The 22,908-nt window shown below is 38.3% G+C and overlaps 1 pseudogene; it reads right to left on the bottom strand.

The window, feature by feature from the left end:
* Positions 1-18,394, bottom strand: part of LOC114092835 (heat shock protein HSP 90-beta pseudogene) — a 45,637-nt pseudogene extending 27,243 nt beyond the window's left edge.
* Between the last annotated feature and the right edge of the window lie 4,514 nt (positions 18,395-22,908).

Below are 22,908 nucleotides of genomic sequence, written 5' to 3'. Positions count from 1 at the left end.
ATGACATGATGTGAAAGACTCAGCCAGCCTCTCTGGGGTTGAAGAAGGAAGGGAATTGTAAGCCCAGAAGAGAGGAGACACAGGCAACCCTACAAGCTCAGAAAGGTCCGTAAACAGGTTCTCCCTCAGAGCTGCAGAGGAACACATCTCTGCCAACACCTTGAATTTAGCTCATGGAGTCCCATTTTTTATTTTTGACTTGTAAAACTTTAAGATGCTAAATTTTTGTTGTTATAAGCCACTAAGTTTGTGGTAATTTATTATAACAGCAATAGGAAACAAATGCCTTTACCTAAAAGATCGTTTAATTGGCCGAACAACATAAATTATTTATACCTTCTGCCCTGTTATTTATTTATTTGAGAAGAGCGCTTTACTTTCTTCTCAATTCCTTTGAAATTTAGTAGCTGATACTCTGGAGTTCTTATACTTTTTCTTCAGTTTTAAACATAAAGTCTTGCTTTGGGATTGCTCTGTTTTCATCTACCTTTGTACTTTTATTTCCACACAGTAAAGCTTCTGCCATGTTAGCAAAGTCTAATGAAGATGGGCTACCTCTTTTAAAAATATTTTAAAAATTGTGGCAAAATACACATACCATAAAATTTACCCTGTGAATTATTTTAAGTGCACAGTTCACAGAATTAAATACATTCACATTCTCATGCAGCCTATTCCAGAATTCTTTTCGTCTTGCAAAATTGAAACTATACCTTTTAAATAACAACCCCCTTTCCCCCTCCTCCTAGTCCTTGGCACCATTTTGTGTCCCTATAATCCTACCTCCTTTTGTGTCCCTATAATCCTACCTCCTTTTGACATGTTACTTAATCAGCCCAATCCAAAGAGAATTATTCCCCTCTGTGCAACTCCAGCAGTGTGCTTAACTGCACTGTACCCTTATATGCTGCCACATACACTGGGGTTATTTTAATACACCCTGTATGGGTTTCCTTCTGTTCCGTTCTCCAGATTTGTTCTTCTTCCTTCTTCATCCATCCTCCTTCATGCCCCAGACAGCTGACTTGCATGGATGGTTTCTATGGGCTTCCTTGTTCTCTGCTCTCTAATGGAGGCTGTGCATACTAGATTAGAGGTAAAAGAGGAGAAGGAGTGAAGCATTGGCTTGGCACGCTTCTAGTTATAGGTGGACAAAATATCTTTATTTTATTTTTATGTGGTGCTGGGGATCGAACCCAGTGCCTCACGCATGGTAGGTGAGTGCTCTACCTCGGAACCACAATGCCAGCCCCCTGCTCTGCTCTCTTGCCCTTTAGGGCTAAGGGTGTAATGGCTATCAGCCTTTACCACACCTGGAGGTACTGTGCCATCTCTCCTGATTTCTCTACATTCTGTACACACCTTTGTAAATAGCTCTTAATTACCCAATTGCTATAGCTGTTTTATGCTGAGATGATGATAGATTAAGGCTTCAGATAATGTTTTTATTATATTTGTTTTGCTCTAGCTCTTCTCCGTAGTTCACTCCTTCTGTTTTGAGTCAGAAAGACTTACCAATAAAGAAAGCAAAGAGTATTCAAAAAGGCAATAAGTAAATAAGTAAGCAAACAAACTCACTCTTTCCACAGGCAAACGACCAAATTAGAGATAAACAACAATAGATTAAGTCTTAGGAATGGCATTATATTTCACCTCTCAAGATCTTTAGAAGATTAAGTGAATTATTTCTGTTAGAAGACATATAACTTCCTCTTTCACTTTTAAAAAAAATTTTCAGCTGTAGAGGAACACAATACATTTATTTTGTTTATTTAGTTTTTTTATTTGTTTTAATTAGTTACACAAGACAGTAGAATGACCTTGACATATCATACATTTGAATCAGATGGGATATAATATCTCATTTTTCTGAGTATACAGGTTGCAGAATCACATTGGTCATGCAGACACATATATACACACAGTAATAATAATATCTGTTTCATTCTACTATCCTTCCTATCTCCCCATCCCCTCTCCTCCCCTCCCATCACTTCTCTCTACCTAATGTAATGTAACACTATTCTTTTTTTTTCCCTCACATCTTCATACATGTATTTTGTATAATGATGAGGGTTTTTTTTTTTTCTTTCTTTCTTTTTTTTTTTTTTAAATGTGGTGCTGGGGATTGAACCCAATGCCTCACGGCAAGGACTGAGGCCTCTGGAACCATGAGCCCCCAAAGCGTTTCCTCCTCTTTTGTCAGTGTGATAGAAAGTTGACAAAACAAGCTATTTTGCACTATACACTATTGTTAACTGTAGTACCCTGCTGTGCAGTAGACATTAAAACCAATTTATTCTGTCTGAATCTTTGAATTCTTTAATTAATGATTCCACGTTCTTTCCTACCTCTCTGCCTCAGTCTACTTTCTACTCTCTACTTGTGTGAATTCAATTTTTGTAGATACCATATGTGGAATTGTACTTTTTTTTTCTTTTTTACATGTTTTATTTCAATTAGTTTAATGTTTTCTATTATTCATCCATGCTGTCACAATTGACTGGATTTCCCTGTTTTTAAGGCTGAATAGTATTCTACTGTGAACTTACACCACATTTTCTTTATTCATTCATCTACTGATGAACACTTACATTGATTTTATATCTTGGATATTATAAATATTGCTAAAATGATTTTAACTCCTTTGGATATATGCCCAGAAGTGGGATTACTGAATCATATAGGAGTTATATTTTTCTCTTTTTGAGGAAACTCCATATCATTTTCCATAATTGCTGCAGTAATTTAAATTCCCCACCAAAAATGTATAAAAGCTCATTTTTTTCTACACATCCTCCTGAGCTATCATTCTCTTTCATTGTTCTGACAATTCTAACTTGTATGAGATGACATCTCATTATTGATTTCCCTAATGATTTGTGTATTACCCTAATGATTTATAAGGCTGATAAATGTTTTCATGTACCTCCTGGCCGTTTGCCTGTCTTCTTTTGAAAGATATCTGTCTGTTCAGGTCTTTTTCCCATTTTTAGTCATGTTGTTTGTTTTCTCGATGTTGAGGTGTGTGAACTGAATCTATTCCCATTAATATGGTTGTTGTCCTAATAATCTTCTATTATGTTCTTTGTTTCTTATTAATCTTATTCATAATACTTCCTTATATATTTGAGAAACTATTTTTTTATTCTGTATAATCTTACATTTTTGGGTTTCTTTTTTCCAATTTTCAACTTCCAGGTATCTTTTGGAAGTACAGACGTTTTAAAGTTCAGTGACCTTGAATAAATGTACCATTTTCTATATTTTATATAAGAATTTTTCTTGACCTTAAACTGTGAAGTAATAGCCCTGCACTTTATTCTAAACTTTTAAAAGTTTAGTTTTATGTTGTGTTCTTGATTCTCATGGAATTTATTTCTATAAGTTTCTTGAGTTAAGAGACTAGATACACATGAATTTGGCCTTTAGAATACTAGTTGTTCTTGTGTTATATATTTAATGGATTATCCCTTACCTCAGATTTGCAATGCCAAGTCTGCCAAATATCAGTTTTCTGGAAAGGTTTGAGCATGTCTCCATGTTTTATGTTGTCTGTTCCTGCACAAATACAGGGCTAAAAATTACTATAGTTTTATTATAAGATCTTATATCTAGGGAGAAAATCCTTGCTATTTTTGGTACATGTTCTTCCATATAGATTTTAGAACCCATTTTTCAGGACCATCAAATAATAAACATTTTGATTGAAATTATATTGATTCTACTCATTAGTTCAAGGAAAATTGATATTTCTCATTTCCCCCCCCCAAAAATGTATTTATCTCTTTATTTATTTAAGACTTCAAAAATATCTTAAAGTTTTATAATTCCTCCACTGTTATTGCATATATTGTATTAGATTTAATTTCATGTTTTTTTTGTTGCTTTTGTTAATAGGAGCCATTTTAATAATAAGGTAAAATTTTAATATAACTTTTGTGTTTTAGAGAATGTCCAGTAAGAAACTTTACTGCCAAATCTACTAGAAATGAATATGTTAATCTAGGTTAAAATACAGTTTGCTGAAACTTCTGAAATATTATATTAAACTAAAATATTATTAAGATACATATTTTAATAATATTTGAAATTTATTATACAAGGAGTTTCATGACTCCAGTGAAAGTCTTAAAACTAATTTGGAAATTAACCTAAGATAAATTTTGGCAAATTTTTTTTCTTTGGTACATAAGGCGTCAGAGGAAGTTCAAGGTTTCAGAATTATTTCAAAGCAATGTTTTCTTCATTTATATTCCTTCTATTCCTTTTCATTTTCTTTTTTTGGAAATCCACATTTATTAGAACATTCCCAGAGATGTTCAAATTGGCTCTTTAATATTTGTACTAAGTTTTGGTTTCATTGTTGGTTTATATTTATTTGCAATCAATTTTAATAATGCACTTGAGAAATACGTATTTTTTTAAAGAATTTGAAATTCAACCTATTATTAAAGTTCCAGCTTTATTTGTTTCCACCTGACAGTAATAAAAGATCTTGCCAGCAAGATAACTTTATATCATTATTTTTGATTCCTAGTCTTCCCTATATTAAAATTTATTATTTTTTTATTATTAATGAAGTATTTTCACTGAAGAAACTGAACATTTTATTTTTGGCATAATTCAGTGTGATATCAACATTCTAAATATTAAGAAATATTTTAGTGGGATAATAGTTTAGTTAGGAAAGAGTTACATTAGTCAATCATAAAAAAAAGTTGTAATAATGCTTTAGAGTCTGAACTGTTTTCTGTTTATAATACCTTACTTGGCAATTCAAAAATAAAATGGATATGAGTTAAAATTATTATTTCTTATTTTATTTGTACCAAGGACACTTTATTAGGTCATATTTGGAATTTTCAAAAAATACATAAAACCTCTGGATATATTAATAAGTTAACTAAATTAATTTATGGTTAATATAGATTACAAGAACTCTCTAGAATGAGTGCTCAATAGTTTACTAGAAAATGGTGATAGTATGTCCTGGAACAGAGATCCATTTATCATTTTTAATCAGTTTTGAATTAGAATTCACACAACGGTATGGTTTTAGTCATGAAATATTTGGTTCAGTTATAAGAATTTTATTTATTGACTGGATCTATAATGCCAAAGAGTAATAGCCTGTAGGCATTTGACTATTGCTTACCCACCCAATGGTGTGTTGGGATGCATTTGTAATGATAGCTGATGTGACCATGTCTCCTTGCATCTCTGTGCTCAGTGAATTTGAGATCAACCTTGGTGGGAATATTTATACCATAGAAACTGGAAATGCTACAAATCATGTTTTTTAATTCTAGAAAGCTGTTTGCTAAACACTTAGTAGCAAATCACTTGTATTATTTTGTGTTTCATTTCAGTTGATCCTAATAATAAGCTAACAGTGGAGGCTATATTATCATAGTATAAAAGAGGAAATTGGGATTCAGAGAGAATAGATAACTTTATTTACATTTTAATTAGTGCTTTATAGATATAGGTAAAGGTGGAATTCCCCATGGTATATTTACATATGTACATAAAGTAGTTTGATCAGTTTCATTCCACCATTTTTCCCTGTGCTATCCTGTCTCCCTACTCCTCAATCCCCTTCCTCTGCTCCATTAATCTCTCTTCTATTTTCATTAGATCCTCCTTTGTTACCCTTTATTTTAGTCTAAATTCTGCATATGACTTCTGCAAACTTAACTTTCTAAGTTTGGTTTATTCCACTTAGTGTGATGTTCTCCACATTCTCTAGTTCCATCCATTTACCAGAAAATGCCATAACTTCATTCTTTATGGTTGAGTAAAATTCCATTGTGTATACGCCACATTGTGTAAGAAACCAACCTGGATAACAGGCATCTGGGTTGGTTCCATAATGTGGCTATTGTGAATTGTGCTGCTATAAATATTCATGTGTCTAAATCACTATAGTATGCTGTGGTGAGCCGCTTCTGCCGTTTCTGCAGACTATGGTCGCCATTACGAGATGGCGCTGGCTCCGCTGTGGTATGTGACAAACAACTCCTTATCTGAGAGAGTTGGCACATGATTTTTCACCACCCTGTGAGAAAGTTCCACGCGGCAGCTTTGCATTGGGGCTTGGAATGTTTTATTAAGGCTGGGAGGGCATCCGGGAAGGAGAGAAGAAGAAAGAATAAGAAATATCAAGGGACCTGAATAAACTGCTGAGAGAAGATTCCTGAGTTGCGTCTTCCTTGCGGGCAAGGGGTCGCGACAAGTGGTGCCGAAACCCGGGAGTCAGAACTCTTAGTAGTCAGGGGTGGTGCACCGGTTAGTCCCCAGGTAAGTGGGATCCGCGATCAAAGCGGGGTTAGTCCCCAGGTAAGGGGGATCCGCGATCAAAGCGGGGTTAGTCCCCAGGTAAGGGGGATCCGCGATCAAAGCGGGGTTAGTCCCTAGGTAAGTGGGATCCGCGACTAAAGCGGGGCAGCTCCTCTGTAATGAAAGAGGAAGCCTTGCATTTTATTGCAGCTGCGCCGTGTACTTTTGCTTCTACTTTCGCTTTTGTTTTCTGTGTTTTTTCCGCTGCGTCAGTGTGTTTCTGCTGTCTGTATTTTTTTTGTCGTTGTGTCATGGGTGCCGCATCTTCAAGTCCGCTTCTTCTGGCCCTAGATGGCCTGTTACGTTCCAAGGGACTGGAAGTGAAGCATAGTACATTACAGAGATTTTTACAGAAGGTAGATATCGCTGCACCGTGGTTTGCATTTTCGGGCAGCCTTACTGTACCTAGTTGGGATAAACTAGGCAAAGATCTTGACTTTGCATCTGAGCAGGGCATGTTAGAGGGTGGGGTGATACCCCTTTGGAAAATGGTCCGTGGTTGCCTTACGGATGGCAGATGCCAGGAAGCACTTGCTAAAGGACAGGAGGTTTTAGAGCGATTACATGAGGAAAAGTCGGAGACGGCAGAAAGCGAAGTGACTCGGGAAGAAGGGAGTGTGCGGAGCATGACACGGGGGAGGAGACGGTTGTACCCAGATCTCAGTACGCTGCGTACACCCCCATGCGAAAGTGGGTCAGAGGAGGAGGAGGATGAGGAGGAAGAGCTCGGGAGGCTGTCTTGTCAGCTTGGGAGTTTAGCTATAGGAGAAGGGAACAAAAAGAAACAAGGGCTCAGGAAGAACGATCCCCCGGATCCACCGCCGTATGGTGGGGGCACTACGGGGAGAGCTTTCCATGCCCAAACATGGAGGGCTGTTCACGCTGAGATGGGTCTTGCTTATCCAGTTTTTCAGGATGACAACAGGGGAAGAGTCCATGAACCCTTAGATTTTAAAATTGTAAAGACCCTGGCGGAGTCTGTGCGCACTTATGGGGTGGATGCCGCCTTCACGCTGACTCAGGTGGAGAATCTATCTAGATACTGTATGACTCCCTCTGATTGGGCTAGCCTTGTTCGGGCTTGCGTTTCCCCGGGTAAATATCTGGACTGGAGAGCATTCGTGCTAGAGGGCGCAATAGAGCAGGCCGCCCAAAACCATGCGGCGGGACATCCCCATTGGGACAAGGATATGCTCTTGGGGCAGGGTAGATTTGCAAATCAACAGACAGGATTTCCTCTTGAGGCATATGATCAAATTAACAACATTTGCATTCGGGCATGGAAGTCGCTTCCAAATAGAGGAGAGGTGTCTGGTAATTTGACCAAGATTCTACAAAGCCCTACAGAACCTTTTTCAGATTTTGTAGCAAGGATGGTGGATGCCGCTGGAAAGATTTTTGGGGATCCTGATAGAGCCATGCCCCTTATCAAGCAATTGGTCTTTGAGCAGTGCACCAAGGAATGTAAAGCAGCAATCACTCCTTATAAAAATAAGGGCATAGAAGCATGGATGAAAGTGTGTAGAGAGACTGGAGGACCTTTAACTAATGCAGGTCTTGCAGCTGCTGTCCTTCGGATGGCAAAAGGGGGCAGTCCTGGTGCCGGAACATGCTTCCATTGTGGTCAACCTGGTCATTTCAGACGTGAATGTCCTAAAAAAGATAATTTTACTGGACCCCCTCGCGGTGGCCCTTCCAATGGCCTTCGTCAACCGGGGCTGTGTCCAAAATGTAAAAAGGGGAAGCATTGGGCAAAAGAGTGTAGATCAGTGAGGGACATCTATGGACAGCCTGTTTCAGCTGGGCCAAAAAACGGCCGAAGGGGCCCCCGACCCCAGGGCCCACAAATATATGGGGCAATGGAGAATGTCACACCCAAACCCGAGACATGGCCATCTCTACGCCATCCCATGAGACGCGGAGAGCCACTACAGGTGCCGCGGGATTGGACCTCTGTTCCACCTCCAGACTCGTACTAACACCTAAGATGGGAGTCCAATTGGTGGAAACTGAATTCAAAGGGCCTTTACCACCTGGCACTGTAGGTTTGCTAATTGGACGTGCATCCTCTATATTACAAGGTCTTCATGTCTTTCCTGGAGTCATTAGTCCTGATACTGTAGGATCAGTAAAGGTTATGGTGGAAGCTCCAAGGGGTATTGTGTCCATTTCCCCAGGAGACCGGATTGCTCAATTGATAATTCTACCCAGTCTGCATACCCGCTTTCCTGCTGATTCCTTTTCAAGGACAAGTGATGAGATTGGAGTCACTGGAGGGAATTCTGTTTATTTGTCCTTAGATATGAATGACCGTCCTACTTTAAACTTAACCATAGAAGGCAAATCAATTTTGGGATTGCTAGATACTGGAGCAGATCGTAGTATAATAGCACAAAAGGACTGGTCAAAGGGGTGGCCGGTGCAGCTCTCAGATCAATCACTAAGAGGTTTGGGATATGCCAAGGCCCCTCAAATCAGCTGTAGACATCTATCTTGGAAGGACCCAGAAGGACACAATGGCACCTTTCAGCCTTATGTACTTGATTTACCTATCTCTTTATGGGGTCGTGATCTGATGAAAGACATGGGGTTCACTCTTAGTAATGACTATTCTCCGGTGTCTCAACAGATTATGCAAAATATGGGGTATAGGCCAGGTCTAGGACTAGGAAAACACCTACAGGGGTGTAGGCATCCTGTGCAAGGTCATCAAAAGCTTAACAGATTTGGTCTGGGTTTTTCCTAGGGGCCACTGGGGCTCAAATACCCATAACATGGCTCACCGAGGAGCCTGTTTGGGTGCCTCAGTGGCCTCTTCCCTCGGTTAAATTGGCAGCGGCCCATAATTTAATCAAAGAACAACTAAACTTGGGTCACATCCAACCTTCTACTTCTCCATGGAATACTCCCATATTTGTTATTAGGAAAAAATCAGGAAAGTGGCGCCTACTACATGATTTACGAGCAGTTAATGCTCAAATGCAACTTATGGGGCCCATTCAAAGAGGGCTACCTCTGCTCTCCTCTATTCCTCAGGGCTGGCATATTATTGCTATTGACATTAAAGACTGTTTCTTTTCTATTCCTTTGCATCCTAAAGACTCACAACGTTTTGCTTTCACCCTTCCCTCGTGTAACCACGAGGAGCCAGATCTTAGGTTTGAGTGGGTAGTGTTGCCACAGGGAATGGCTAATAGTCCCACGATGTGCCAGATGTATGTGGGAAAGGCACTTGCACCTCTCAGACATAAGTATTCCTCCATCAAGATTATTCATTATATGGATGATGTGTTATTGGCCGCTAAGTTAGAGCAGATAGTTAATGAGGCCTATAAAGACTTAGTAAAGCTGTTAGCTCAATATGGGCTACATATTGCACCTGAAAAAGTTCAAACGGGGAATTCTATTGAGTATTTGGGAGCAATAATTGGGTATGATAAATTAAAACCACAAAAAATCACCATAAGAACTCAAGATCTCCAAACTCTAAATGATTTTCAAAAACTGCTGGGAGATATTAATTGGATAAGGGGATATTTACATATTCCTAATGGTGTGCTCCAGCCTTTGTATGCTACCCTTAAGGGTGATCCAGATCTTGCTTCTCCTCGTAGCCTCACCAAAGAGGCTAGAGCGGCCCTTATAACAGTAGAAGAAGCTATACAACATGCTACTCTATGCAGGCTCCAAAGTGATAAATCTTTCCAGTTATGTGTGCTTGCCACTATGCTGCAGCCTACTGGAGTACTGTGGCAAGATGGGCCTTTACTATGGATCCATCCACATATATCCCCAGGAAAATCTTTAGAATACTATCCTGATGCTGTTGCAGCGTTAGCACTTAAAGGGATTCACCAAAGCATTCAATTTTTCGGACAATCACCTTCTTCTCTTATTATACCCTATACTAAGGCTCAACTTAATGTTTTGTGTGCTACTCTAGACAACTGGGCTATTCTATGTTGCTTGTTTCAAGGGGATATTGATAATCATTACCCTTCCCATCCATTACTCCATTTTGTTAAAGAACATCCCATCATTTTCCCTAAGGTAACTTCACCCAATCCAATTCCGGGGGCTGTTAATATTTTCACTGATGGTTCCAAGTCTGGAATGGGAGCTTATGTAATTAATGATTCTCCCCCTGTTCAGCATCAATTTGCTCCTGGTAATCCACAATGGGTTGAACTGCAAATTGTTATTGAGGTTTTTAAACAGTGTTCTTTTCCTTTTAACCTTATCTCGGACTCCATTTATGTGGTACAAGCACTCAAAGTCCTGGAGGCCGTGGGAGCTATTAGTAATGCCCATAATGTATCTGCTTACTTTAATCAGCTTCAACAACTTATCTGTAGCCGCACTGCTCCTTTTTATCCAATGCACATACGGGCTCATACTTCTCTTCCTGGTCCGTTATCACAGGGTAATGCCTGTGCAGACTCAGCCACTAGAGGCCAGTTGATATGCTTGGCTTCCTCCTTAGAGGGGGCTAAATTATTTCACCAAAATTTCCATGTTAATGCTTTAACGTTGCGCAGGCGTTTTTCCATTTCAAGAGCGGATGCTCGTCAGATAGTATTACAATGTCCCCATTGTGTCACATTTCTTCATCCCCCTACTTATGGAGTGAACCCACGGGGATTAAAACCATTGGTTGTCTGGCAAATGGATGTGACGCACATACCTGACTTTGGTAACCTCAAGTATGTACATGTTTCTGTTGATACGTGCTCTGGAGTTATTCATGCCTCTGCTTTGTCGGGAGAGAAGGCACGTAATGTTATCACTCATTGCCTAGAAGCATGGGCAGCATGGGGTGCTCCTGCATCCCTTAAGACTGATAATGGACCTGCTTATACTGGCAGACAATTTACATCCTTTTGTTCTACCATGGGAGTGCAACTTACTCATGGTCTGCCTTACAATCCTCAAGGACAAGGCATTGTTGAGCGTGCTCATCGCACCTTAAAGGAAACTTTACAAAAACAAAAAGGGGGAATAGGAGCTGAACACACTCCTAAAGAACGCCTGTCCTTAGCTCTCTTTACCATTAATTTTTTAAATTTGGATATTCATGGTCGCTCTGTGGCTGATAGACATGTGTCCCCTCAGCCCTCTGTGATTGGTTATGTTAAGTGGAAGGATGTTCTTACAGGCCAATGGAACGGCCCCGACCCCGTGCTGACATGGGCACGAGGATCTGTATGTGTTTTTCCCCATGATCGCACGGAGCCGTTGTGGGTCCCTGAACGCCTGACAAGAAGAGTCTTGACATCAACCGACCAGCAACAAGAGATACCACAGCAACCCTGTGATGAGGATCTTCACTCTGCTACGTGCTCTGGTTCTGGTGCTGGTGCCGATGGCACAGACGACACCAATGCAGTGGTGGGCAGTGGCACGGGCTTGGCCAATGCCGATGCCGGTTCATGGTAGTTCTAGTGTCCTCCCCACTCTTTTCTCTACCTTATGTGAGATGTCTGCTCCCTGTGCCTCTCCTAGAGGGGACATGGAAAGCATTTTTAATCGATCTCAGGTTAATCTCACAGGAGTTTTTTGTTTCAGCCTTGGAAACGCTAATTGCATTAGCCTTAAGACCAAAAATTTGACTAACTGGGAGGACCCATTGCGGTCCAATCAGGTCTCAGGGAGTATTATTAATGCTGTACTGAGCCAAGTAGTTTCGGGGAAGCAATCAGGTTCAGGGACCCCTGTAAATAGCTCTGCTTTAAACATAACTACCTTGGCTATGATCTCCAAGGTACTAATCCCAGTACCTCCTTCTTTTAATAGTACTTACAATGCCACTCATTTCAAGGCCTCTCCTTACTGTACCCCTAATCTTGGTTTCCCCCCAACATTTACGCCTTGTCAGGATCATTCTTGGGAGAAACTTCAAGTTGCTAAGGGTTTCTCCTTTTCCCCCTCTCTTAAGAGGTATGTTTATAATTTTAACCATAGTGCCAACTCCTCTACAGGAGTAGGTTGGTCCTGGTTTCAATGGCTGATTTCCAATGAGAAGGGGGCTTCAGCTGATATTTCTGCATTGGCTCAATTGCTGGGAGCCAAAAGCTGGCTGGCTAATGTTTCTGGCACTGTTAGGAAAAGTGAACGAGGTAATAGGCTCACATCTGTTTCGCTCAACTCTTTGCTATATAATGCCACATTGCCTCCTGCAATGGTCTGCGTCCAATCCCCGTTCTTGCTCCTTTTGGCTAATAATACCTCATCGGGGATGCTGGATTGTTCTAGTGTTACCTGTCTCTTATCGGAGTGTTGGAATGGTTCTTGGACTGTAGCAGTGGTTATGAAAATTCCAACCTTTGTCCCAATCCCAGTCACTGCGGACCCAGATAAATTCCCCATTGTTGAACTACTTAGAGTCCGCAGAGATTTTGGAATTACGGCAGCTATAGTGACAGCTGTGGCGGTGTCTGCTGCTGCAGCAGTTACAGCTGGAGTAGCCATGGCCAGTCAAGTACAAACTGCTGCCACTATTAATCAAGTTGTTCAACAAACTTCCACCATACTTGAATCCCAAAATTCAATTAATCAACATATTTTGTCAGGGATTTTAGCTGCCAACCAAAGGATAGATTTACTTCAAGCTCAGGTAGAAGAATTGGCTGACTTAGTGCTTTTGGGTTGTGTTGATCAACGTGCACATTTATGCATAACCTCTGTCAGATTTAATGATTCCAGAAATGCCTCCCGCATCATTGGCGAATATTTGGCCGGAAATTGGTCCATGGCAGCGGAAGACATGATCCAGTCTCAACTAACTCAGATTGCTGTTTTGAATAGTACCCGCGTTGAACCAGTGACTTTGGGTCAATTCACCGATTGGATATCTTCTGCTTTTTCCTTCTTCAAAGAGTGGGTGGGAGTAGGCATTTTTGGTGAAATGTGTTGCTTCAGTGTTATACTTTGTTTGTGGTTTCTCTGTCGCCTTAAAACTCGCCATGCACAAGAAAAGGCTATGATCATACAAGCTCTTGCAGCTTTAGAAAATGGCAACTCACCTCAAGTCTGGCTTGCGCATCTTAAACAGTAAACCTTTGTCATGGTCGTTGCACCCCAAGTTATTATAACATTGCACTGGGATCGACATGACTTTCCTTGTTATTCTCTTAGTGTTGGAAAGCCCTTGCACTCTGCCGGTCTTGCTGCCATTGCACGCAGATGGGTTTCCACACTAGTGCTTTACTATCGCTTTAAAGTCCGTGCCTTTCTTTCAGGGTGCTGTCAACTTGTTTGTCATTAATACAGCCACAGTTCAGCCTCAGCTATCTCCCTTCGTCCACCATCGTCACGATACAGGATGCGAGGCAAGGCACTGCACTTGAGTGATCCTTGACGTGGACCTCAAGGAGAGCATGTCCTATTGCATGCGGGTTAGACGCGTCCACGCCCCGCCCCACGAAAAAAGGCGTCGGCTGATATGGCCTCAGATCTGGGGAAGGGCCCTCCTTAGGACTGAGCCATACTATGCAGCCACTTCTGCACAGTGGGATAGGACCTCTACTCTCGCCTGTATTGTTTTAATAAAACAGAAAGGGGGAACTGTGGTGAGCCGCTTCTGCCGTTTCTGCAGACTATGGTCGCCATTACGAGATGGCGCTGGCTCCGCTGTGGTATGTGACAAACAACTCCTTATCTGAGAGAGTTGGCACATGATTTTTCACCACCCTGTGAGAAAGTTCCACGCGGCAGCTTTGCATTGGGGCTTGGAATGCTTTATTAAGGCTGGGAGGGCATCCGGGAAGGAGAGAAGAAGAAAGAATAAGAAATATCAAGGGACCTGAATAAACTGCTGAGAGAAGATTCCTGAGTTGCGTCTTCCTTGCGGGCAAGGGGTCGCGACAGTATGCTGGTTTTAGTTCTTTAGGATGAATAACAGGGAATGCAACAGCTGGATCATATGGTGGTTTTATTCCTAGGTTTCCCCTCCCACACCCATATTGCTTTCCAGAGTGGTTGTATTAATCTGCAGTCCCACCAATAATTATGAGCATACCTTTCTTTTCACATCCTCACCAGCATTTATTATTTTTATTCTTGATAATTGCCATTCTGACATGAGTAAAATGAAATCTCAGTTTAGTTTTGACTTGCATTTCTCTGATTGCTTGGATGTTGAACATTTTCTTTTTTCATATATTTGTTGACCATTTTAATTCCTTCTTTTGAGAAAAATCTGTTTAGTTCTTTTATTCATTTATTAGTTGGGTTATTTGTTTTCCTGTTGTTAAGTTTTTTGAGTTCTTTATATATTCTGGATATTCATCTCCTGTCTGAGGAGTAGGTGGCAAATATCTTCTCCCATTTTGTAGGCTTTCTCTTCATGTTCTTAATTGTTTGCTGTGCAGAAGCTTTTCAATTGATGCCATCCACTTATCAATTCTTGGATTTATCTCTTGTGTTTTAGGGGTCTTGTTAAGGGAGTCTGTGCCTGTGGCAGTATGTTGGAGTGTTGAGCTTATATTTACAAAGAAACCTTTAAGTAAATAGAAGGAAGACTAGTAGAGTAGAGGAACAGGAACAGAAGAGGAAGGAGGGGAGGGAAGAGGAAGTACTGGGGACTGAACTGGAATAAGTTATAATCCATGCTTGTATTATTATATCAAAATGAACCCCAACATTATATAACTGTAATGCAGTAATAAAAAATAATAAATTTCTGAGATTTCCATGTACAGCAGAGTCAGGGTTCAAATCCAAGTCTATCTGACACCATGGCTACTTAATTTTTAAATTATATGGTGTTTCCTTGTTGAGATAGGCATTTAGGGCATATAGACTTTTTCACATTCCTCAAGTGTCTCCTTGAAGTTGTGACCTACTACATAACATCATAGAGCTGACTCTGTACAAGACATCAGGATGTTTAGGGTAGAAACATCTCTCCAACATTTCTCTTGGAGGGGAGAACTTAGTGCCTTACACTATAGTGTTTGCATTGTAAATCTACATACAGAAAAAGACGAAGGAAAGGGAAATCATAGAGCACATCCACAGTGTACAAACCTGAGTGGATTATCATTATTGTTATTCTCAGTACTTGTAAGAATGAATAGCAACCCAATATGAAATAAATCAATATTAATATTATAGTACAACCATCTTTAAGTATTAGGATCACTGTCATGGCCATTATTATGTCTACCACATTTTGAGCACTCACTGTGGTCCTGGGGTTTGTGCAAAATATTTTAAATAATATTATCTTATGTAAATCAGTTATTCAACATGTACCTTACACTTGTTCTGAATAAGGCATAGTTTAAAAAATCTCAAAAATTTATAAAGCAGGTATTACTGTACTATTATAGAATGGGAATCCATTTTATGCATGAGAAAAACTAGCTTTAGAAAAGCTTCCAAATTTGTCTAATGTTGAACTGTCCTGACATTCTTTAAATCTTACTTGTTAATATGTGATTTCCCAGAATTCTCAAAAATTAAGGAAATTTTCTGTAAGCTACAATAACTGTGCATGACTAATATGAAGTATTAATTGATAGTGCTGGAGTGATACTGGGCAGTGCCATCATACCTACACTTTTGAGGGAAGAATTTTTTGAGGGAAGAATTTTTTGAGGGAAGAATTTTTTGAGGGAAGAATTTATCTGAACAAAGGATGACACACGATAACGCAAAACCTACTTTCTTGGCATATGAAGTGAAGAGGTCATTAAAATTTCACACTGTTGAAACCCAAAGATTTAAATCATTGTATTTCTCTAGAGAATTAAAGAGATTAGCATCCCTTGCAGAATGTGATCAAGGATCAACATGGGGAAACAAGTATTAGTATGGAAAAGTTCTAATTATTTTCACAAGTTGTAATAAAAATCAATAGCAAATGTTTTGAGAAGACCCATAGGTTTTTCATTTCTAATTGTGATGGGTTTTTCAATTGGGGCTCTGTCTCTACTCCTTAAAGTGACTTTGTCTAACATTATGGAAAGTATATTTTATTCCACGAAATTACTCCAAATACTAGATTTTGTTGTTTTTCATTGATATTTCATAACAAAATCTCTATATATTTTAGAATAATATGCTGCAGTCTCAGCCAGGACACTTTAAATTTGAAATTTTTAAGTAACACAGGGATAGCAAACCAGGCAGTTTAATGGTCTCATGATTCAGACTTGAAATCATTTAAAATGAATATTATATAATACAACGTCCTTAATCTAAAGATTGAAATTCAGTTTTCAATTGTAGAAATATTTTCTTTCTCTAGGTAAATCACTCAGCAAATTTGCAATTTTGATCTTAATAGAAATTTGGATTGCTTCGTATCTATCTGAAAGCATAAAATCCTATAGCATTTCAGAGCTCCATTAAAGATAAGGGAAAGAATGGAAGGCAATGATTTGAGAACGATATACAAAACCTGATGGGTTTGGTGGCATGCTGTACTTTTATTTTGGAGCATTATAGAAATCATTTAGTCTAACTCCTTCTTTTTAAAGCTTTTAAAAATATTTCTAACAGAACTTTGTAATTAGCCAAAATACTAGAGCATAAAGAAACAAAAGTACACCTTGGGAACTTCCTAGTTTTCTAATATTATTTCTGTTAATATATATTTAAATATATTGAATAATTTTAATTTTCCCAACACTGTTTTAAGTACTCCATGTAGATTTTTTATTTGAAATTTCTGTTGTTATTAGCAGAAACTGTCACAGGTATTTCTATAAGAGTATTCATGCTATGATTACATGTATAACATCTGAGCTGCCCCCATGGAATATATATTTTGAGTAATCATTTACTTATTCAACGAATATTCAGTTCCAGTTCTATAGCATACACTGTCTAAATTTTATATAGAGAAAATCTTTTTCTTTTATGTCCTTATATTCTAGGTGAGACAGGAAATATGTCTATAATTTGATAGATGCAATAAATGCCATAACAGAAAATAAGATAGAGGGTGTATTGAGTGACGAGCATGCTATTTCATGTAAGTTAACAAGGGAAGTTTTTCTGTGATATGCATTTTAAGTAGATATGTAGATGAAGTAAAAGAGGAAGACATGAAAATGTGAGTTGAGGAGGAGGAGGAGGAAGAGGAGGTGGAGGAGGAGGAGGAGGAGGAGGAGGAAGTGGAGGTGGAGGAGGAGGAGGAGAAAGAAATCAGTATAATAAAAGCAGAGAATACAATTTCAGATTTGCATTTGTTCCTATATGAAGACATTATCAATTTCGACAAGAACAATGGAAATAGTTAAGGATTGATGTAGACTATTAAGGATTGATGTAGACTATTAGGCATTAAGGATTAACAGAGGACATAGAACAGTTTGTTGCAGTTTGTTCTTTCAAATAGATTATCAATAAAAATAGTAATGACCTAAGAAAAGGGCAGATCTATACTTTTAAAACATAACACTGATAGATATATCATGTCTAAGAGGGAAGAAGGAATAGTAAGGGCAAATTGGGGATAAGTACACAAAGATAATAAAATTCTTAGTATTTCTGTTTTATATTATTTCATTAGTTTACAAGGAAAGCAATGCTATAATTCATTGTTTATTTAAACACATCTACTAAATATATTTTATTTAAACACATATACTAAAATATATTTAAAATATATAAAATATATTTTACATAAATATGTATATATAATAAATATATGTTTCCCCTTGAGGTACTTAGTAGCTCATTAGAAGAAGAGCACTAAATAATGAGAATATAAACTTGATGCATTAATTCATCCAATAATAGTGATTCCTATCAGCCAAATGTTATGAGAGGTAGGTACCAAACTATAGCAGGGGACATGCCGGACTTAGTTGGACTTTACATTGAGCATTACAATGCTCATTGGCCTTCATGGAAACCTGACAGCCTCTCTGACCTTGTTCTCTACAACTTTCTACCTGCCATTCCTCTCCTGTGACTCTGGACCCCTCTTGCATTTCTGTGTCTGAGTTTTGAACTTGCTGAGAGTTTTTTCTTGAAAACTCAACTCTTCTTCCTCCTCCTCCTCCTCCTCCTCCTCCTCCTCCTCCTCCTCCTCCTCCATTTCCTTCTCCTTCTTTCTCCTCTTCTTCCTCCTCCTAGGAGTTGAATCCAGGGATGCTTAACCACTGAGCAACATCCCCAGCTCTTTTCAAAAACATTTTTTATTTTGAGACAGGGTCTGGCTAAGTTGCTTAGGGCTTCACTAGTTGTTGAGACTCTTTGAACTTTCCATCCTCTTGCTTCAGCCTCCTGAGCTTCTGGGATTACAGATTCCTATGCTTGATTTCTCATCAGCCTTTGACACAGTTGATATTCCCTGAAGTCCTCTCTTCTTTACTTCTGGGACCGCATGTCCTCAGACCTCATCTGATTTTAACAACTTTCAAGTCCTGTTATTTGATTCTTCCACTCTATTTTTTAAAAATTTCTTATCTGATTCTAATTAGTTTCCCTATTTGAATTAATTTCCTTTTTAAAATTTATTTTTAATTGTCAAATAATAACTGTGTATATTTAGAGTACAATGTGATATTTTGATCCATGTCCATAACATTATGAAAAGACTCAATCAAGTTAACGAACATATCCACCTCCTCACTAATTTATTGTTGTGAGAATGTTAACAATCTATTTTGTCAATTGTGGTATATACATTATTATTAACTGTGGTCACCATGCAGTGCAATAGATCACTCAGACTTGTTCTTCCGGGCTAGCTGAAACATTGTACCCTTTGACTAACACATTCCCTTTCCCTATTCCTTGTTCTTCCTAGCCTCTGGTAGCCACCTTTCTACTCTCTTTCTATGAAATCAACTTTTTTTGAGGTTCTGCATGTAAATGAGTTTGTATAGTATTTGTCTCTCTGTGCTTGCCTTATTTCACTCAGCAAAATAGCCTGAGTTTCACTCATGTTTTTTCAAATGACAGAATTTCCTTCCTTAAGGGTATGTAATATTCTGTTGGGTCTGTGTACTACATTTTCTTTATCCATTTTTCCTTTGATAGCTGAATTCTATACCTTGCCTCTTATGGATAATGCTGAAATAAACCCAGGAGTGCAGATATCTCTTCAACACACTAATTTCAATTCCTTTGGATATATACCCAGAAGTGGGAATGCTGGTGAGTACAGTAGTTCTGATTTTAGTTTCTTGAGAAACTTCCATATTATTTTCCAAAATGATATATTAATTTAAATTCCCCTCAAGACTGCAATGCCTTTATTTTCTTCATATTCTTTCCAGCACTTGTTATCATTCTAACAGGCATGAGGTGATATCTCATTGTTTTTAATTTTCATTTCCTTAATGATTACAGACTGAGCATTTTTCATATATCTGTTGGCCCTTTGTATCTCTTTTATTAAGAAACATCTATTTTTTAATTAAGCTATTTGTTTCCTTTCTCTGGAGATACTGAGTTCCTTACATATCTAGGATGTAAGGCCCTTGTCAGATGTATGGTTTGCAAATATTTTCCCTCAGTTGATGGGTTGTTGCTCTACACGGTTGTTTCACTTTTATGTTTTTCAATTGCTCCCTTACATTCTGATTCACAAATAGCATCTCCACCTCCATATTGAAATGGGAAGTTACTGCCATCCCATATATACTGACTCTTACTTCAGGGTCTACCTTGGCATCTGGAGATGCCATCCATCCATTCTTCCTATATGGAGACCTTTCTTCTTTCACACTCAACAATTAATGTGCTGTTACGTATGGTATGTTTGTTAATCTTTTCTTAGAGGTTTCCCTTTCTCTGAATGTTGCTTCCATTCTGTTGTCCAGGTTAACACCATTTCCTGCATTACCTTATAAATAATCTCTACTTCAATTTCTGCCCATGCCAGTGTGCTTCACCTAATCGCCATAATTATCATGTCAAAAAGCAAAACACTTAGTTGCTTCCCTGATTAAATCCTCTGTTTATATCTATTGTGTATAAAATTTGAGCAAAATCTATTCTGGAACATGAAATCTTTTAAGAGTATGCTTTCAAGCTATTCTCTCAGTCCGATGTTCTATGTGTCCTGAGTGACTTGCCTCTAGAAGCCTATGTTCCATGTATATTGAATGTCTACTTTCTCCAGGCTTATTAGACTTTTCTCTTTTTGTATTATTTTATTAATGCATGATAGTTAAACATAATAGTTGGGTTCATTTTGAGATAATTATACAAGCATTGAATTTAATTTGCTCCATTTCAATCTTTGGAAGCTCCCATTTCCCTCCCCTCCTACCTCCCCCTATTATGCTTCCTCTCCTCTAGTGGTTATTTATTTATTTATTCATTGCTGCTTTATAGATATACATAAAGGTGGAAATTAATGTGTTATATTTATATAGGCATATATCACAATTCTGTCAAATTGTTTCCATATTTTCTCCCCATTCCTTTCCTCTTCCTTCCCCACTTAATCTCCTTCTACTCCACTAATCTTCCATTTATGTTTATGATTTATGACACCCACCCTCACCCATTTAATTGGCTCTAGCTTCTGTATATGAGATAAAACATTCAGTTCTTCACTTTTTAAGTCTGACTTATTTCACTTAGCCTGATGTCCTCATGTTCCATACGTTTATAAGCACATGCCACAACTTCATTCTTCTTATGGCCAAGTAATACTCTATTGTGTATATATGCCACATTTTCTTAATTCATTACTCTATTGACAGACATTTGGACTGCTTCTATAACTTGGCCATTGTGAGTTGCATTGCTGTAAATGTTGATGTGCCTGAATCACTGTTAATATGCTGATTTTAGTTCTTTTGGACAAATACCAAGGAGTGGGACAGTTGGGTCATATGGTTGTTCCATTCCTAGTTTTTTGAGGAATCTCCATACAGTTTTCCAGATGGTTGTATTAATTTGTAGTTCCACCAAAAATGTATGAGTGTACCTTTTCTCCCATCTCCTTGCCAGTATTTGTTATTATTTGTATTCTTGATGATTGCCATCTAGCTGGAGTGAGAAGAAATCTCAGTGTAATTTTGGTTTGCATTTCTCTGATTGCTGGAGGTGTCAAACATTTTTTCATGTATTTGTTGGTTACTTGTGTTTCTTCTTTTGAGAAATGTCTGGTTAGTTCTTTTGCCTATTTATTGATTTTTTTTTTTTGCATTAAGCTTTTTGAGGTCTTTTTGTATTTGTATTCTGGATATTAATCCCCTGTCAGATGAGTAGCTATCAAACATTTTCTTCCATTTTGTAGGCTCTCTCTTCAAGCTCTTAATAATTTCTTTTGCTGAGCAGACAGTTTTTAATTTGATGGCTGTCCTACTTACCAATTCTTGGTTTTTATCTCTTATCCTATAGAAGTCTTGGTGAAGCAATTGTTCTTGCACCAATATGTTGAAAGTGTTCACTGTGTTTTTTCTTCTAGCAATTGCAAAGTTTCTAGTCTAATTCTTAAGTCTTGCCAGGAATGGTGGTGTATTACTGTAATCCCAGTAGCTGGGGAGGCTGAAGCAGCAGGATCACAAGTTTAAAACCAGCCTCAGCAACTTAGTGAGGCCTTAAATAACTTAGCAAGACTTGTCTCCAAATAAAAAACAAAAAGGGCTGGGGATGTGCCTTAGTGATTAAGTGCCCTTAGGTTCAATTCCTGGTACCAAAAAGCAGAGCAAAGCAACAAACAAACAAACAATTCCTAAGTCATTAATCTGCTTTGATTTGACATTTGTGCAAGGTGAGATATAGGGATCTAGTTTCATTCTTGTGCAAATGAATATCCAGTTACCCTCAGCACCATTTGTTTAAAAAGCTATCTTTTCTCCAATGTTTATTTTTGGCACCTTTATGAAGTATCAGAGGACTCTAATTATGTGGGTTTGTCTTTTTGTCTTCTATTCCATTCCATTGGTCTTCTATTTTGATGCCAATACCATGCTGTTTTTGTGACTATAGTGCTGTAGTATAATTTTGGATAGGGTATTATAATGCCTCCAGCATTGCTTTTCTTTGGTCTTTGGGGTCAAATTTTAAGACACAATTTTAAGACTTTTTTCTAGTTCTGTGATGAATGTCATTGGCATTTTGATAGAGTATACATTGAATCTGTATATGGCTTTTGGTAATATGGCCATTTTGACAATATTAATTCTGCCTAAAGAACTAAGAACTAAAGAACTAAGAACTTGGGAGGTCTTTCTATTTTCTAAGGTCTTCTTCAATTTCTTTTTTCAGGGTTCTATGATTTTTATTGTAGAGATCTTTCTCCTCCTTCATTAGATTCATTCCCAAGTATTTTATTTTATCTTTGAGTTCTTTTGTGTGTGAATGGAATAGTTTTCCTATTTCTTTCTCAGTAGAATCACTATTGGAGTAAAGGAAAGCTATTGATTTATGAATGTTGATCTCATATCCTGCTGCTGTGCTGATTTCACTTATCAGTTCTAGAAGTCTTCTGGTGAATTTTTTGGGGTCTTAGAGATATAGAGTCATGTCATCATCAAACAGAGATAATTCAACTTTTTTCTATTTGTATCCTTTAATTTCCTTCTCTTGCCTGATTGCACTGGCCAGAGTTTGAAGGACTATATTGAATAGGAGTAGTAAGAGTGG

This window comes from Marmota flaviventris, chromosome 7, assembly GCF_047511675.1.
Source record: "Marmota flaviventris isolate mMarFla1 chromosome 7, mMarFla1.hap1, whole genome shotgun sequence".
Taxonomy (NCBI): domain Eukaryota; kingdom Metazoa; phylum Chordata; class Mammalia; order Rodentia; family Sciuridae; genus Marmota; species Marmota flaviventris.
This window is presented reverse-complemented; position numbering and strand designations above follow the sequence as displayed.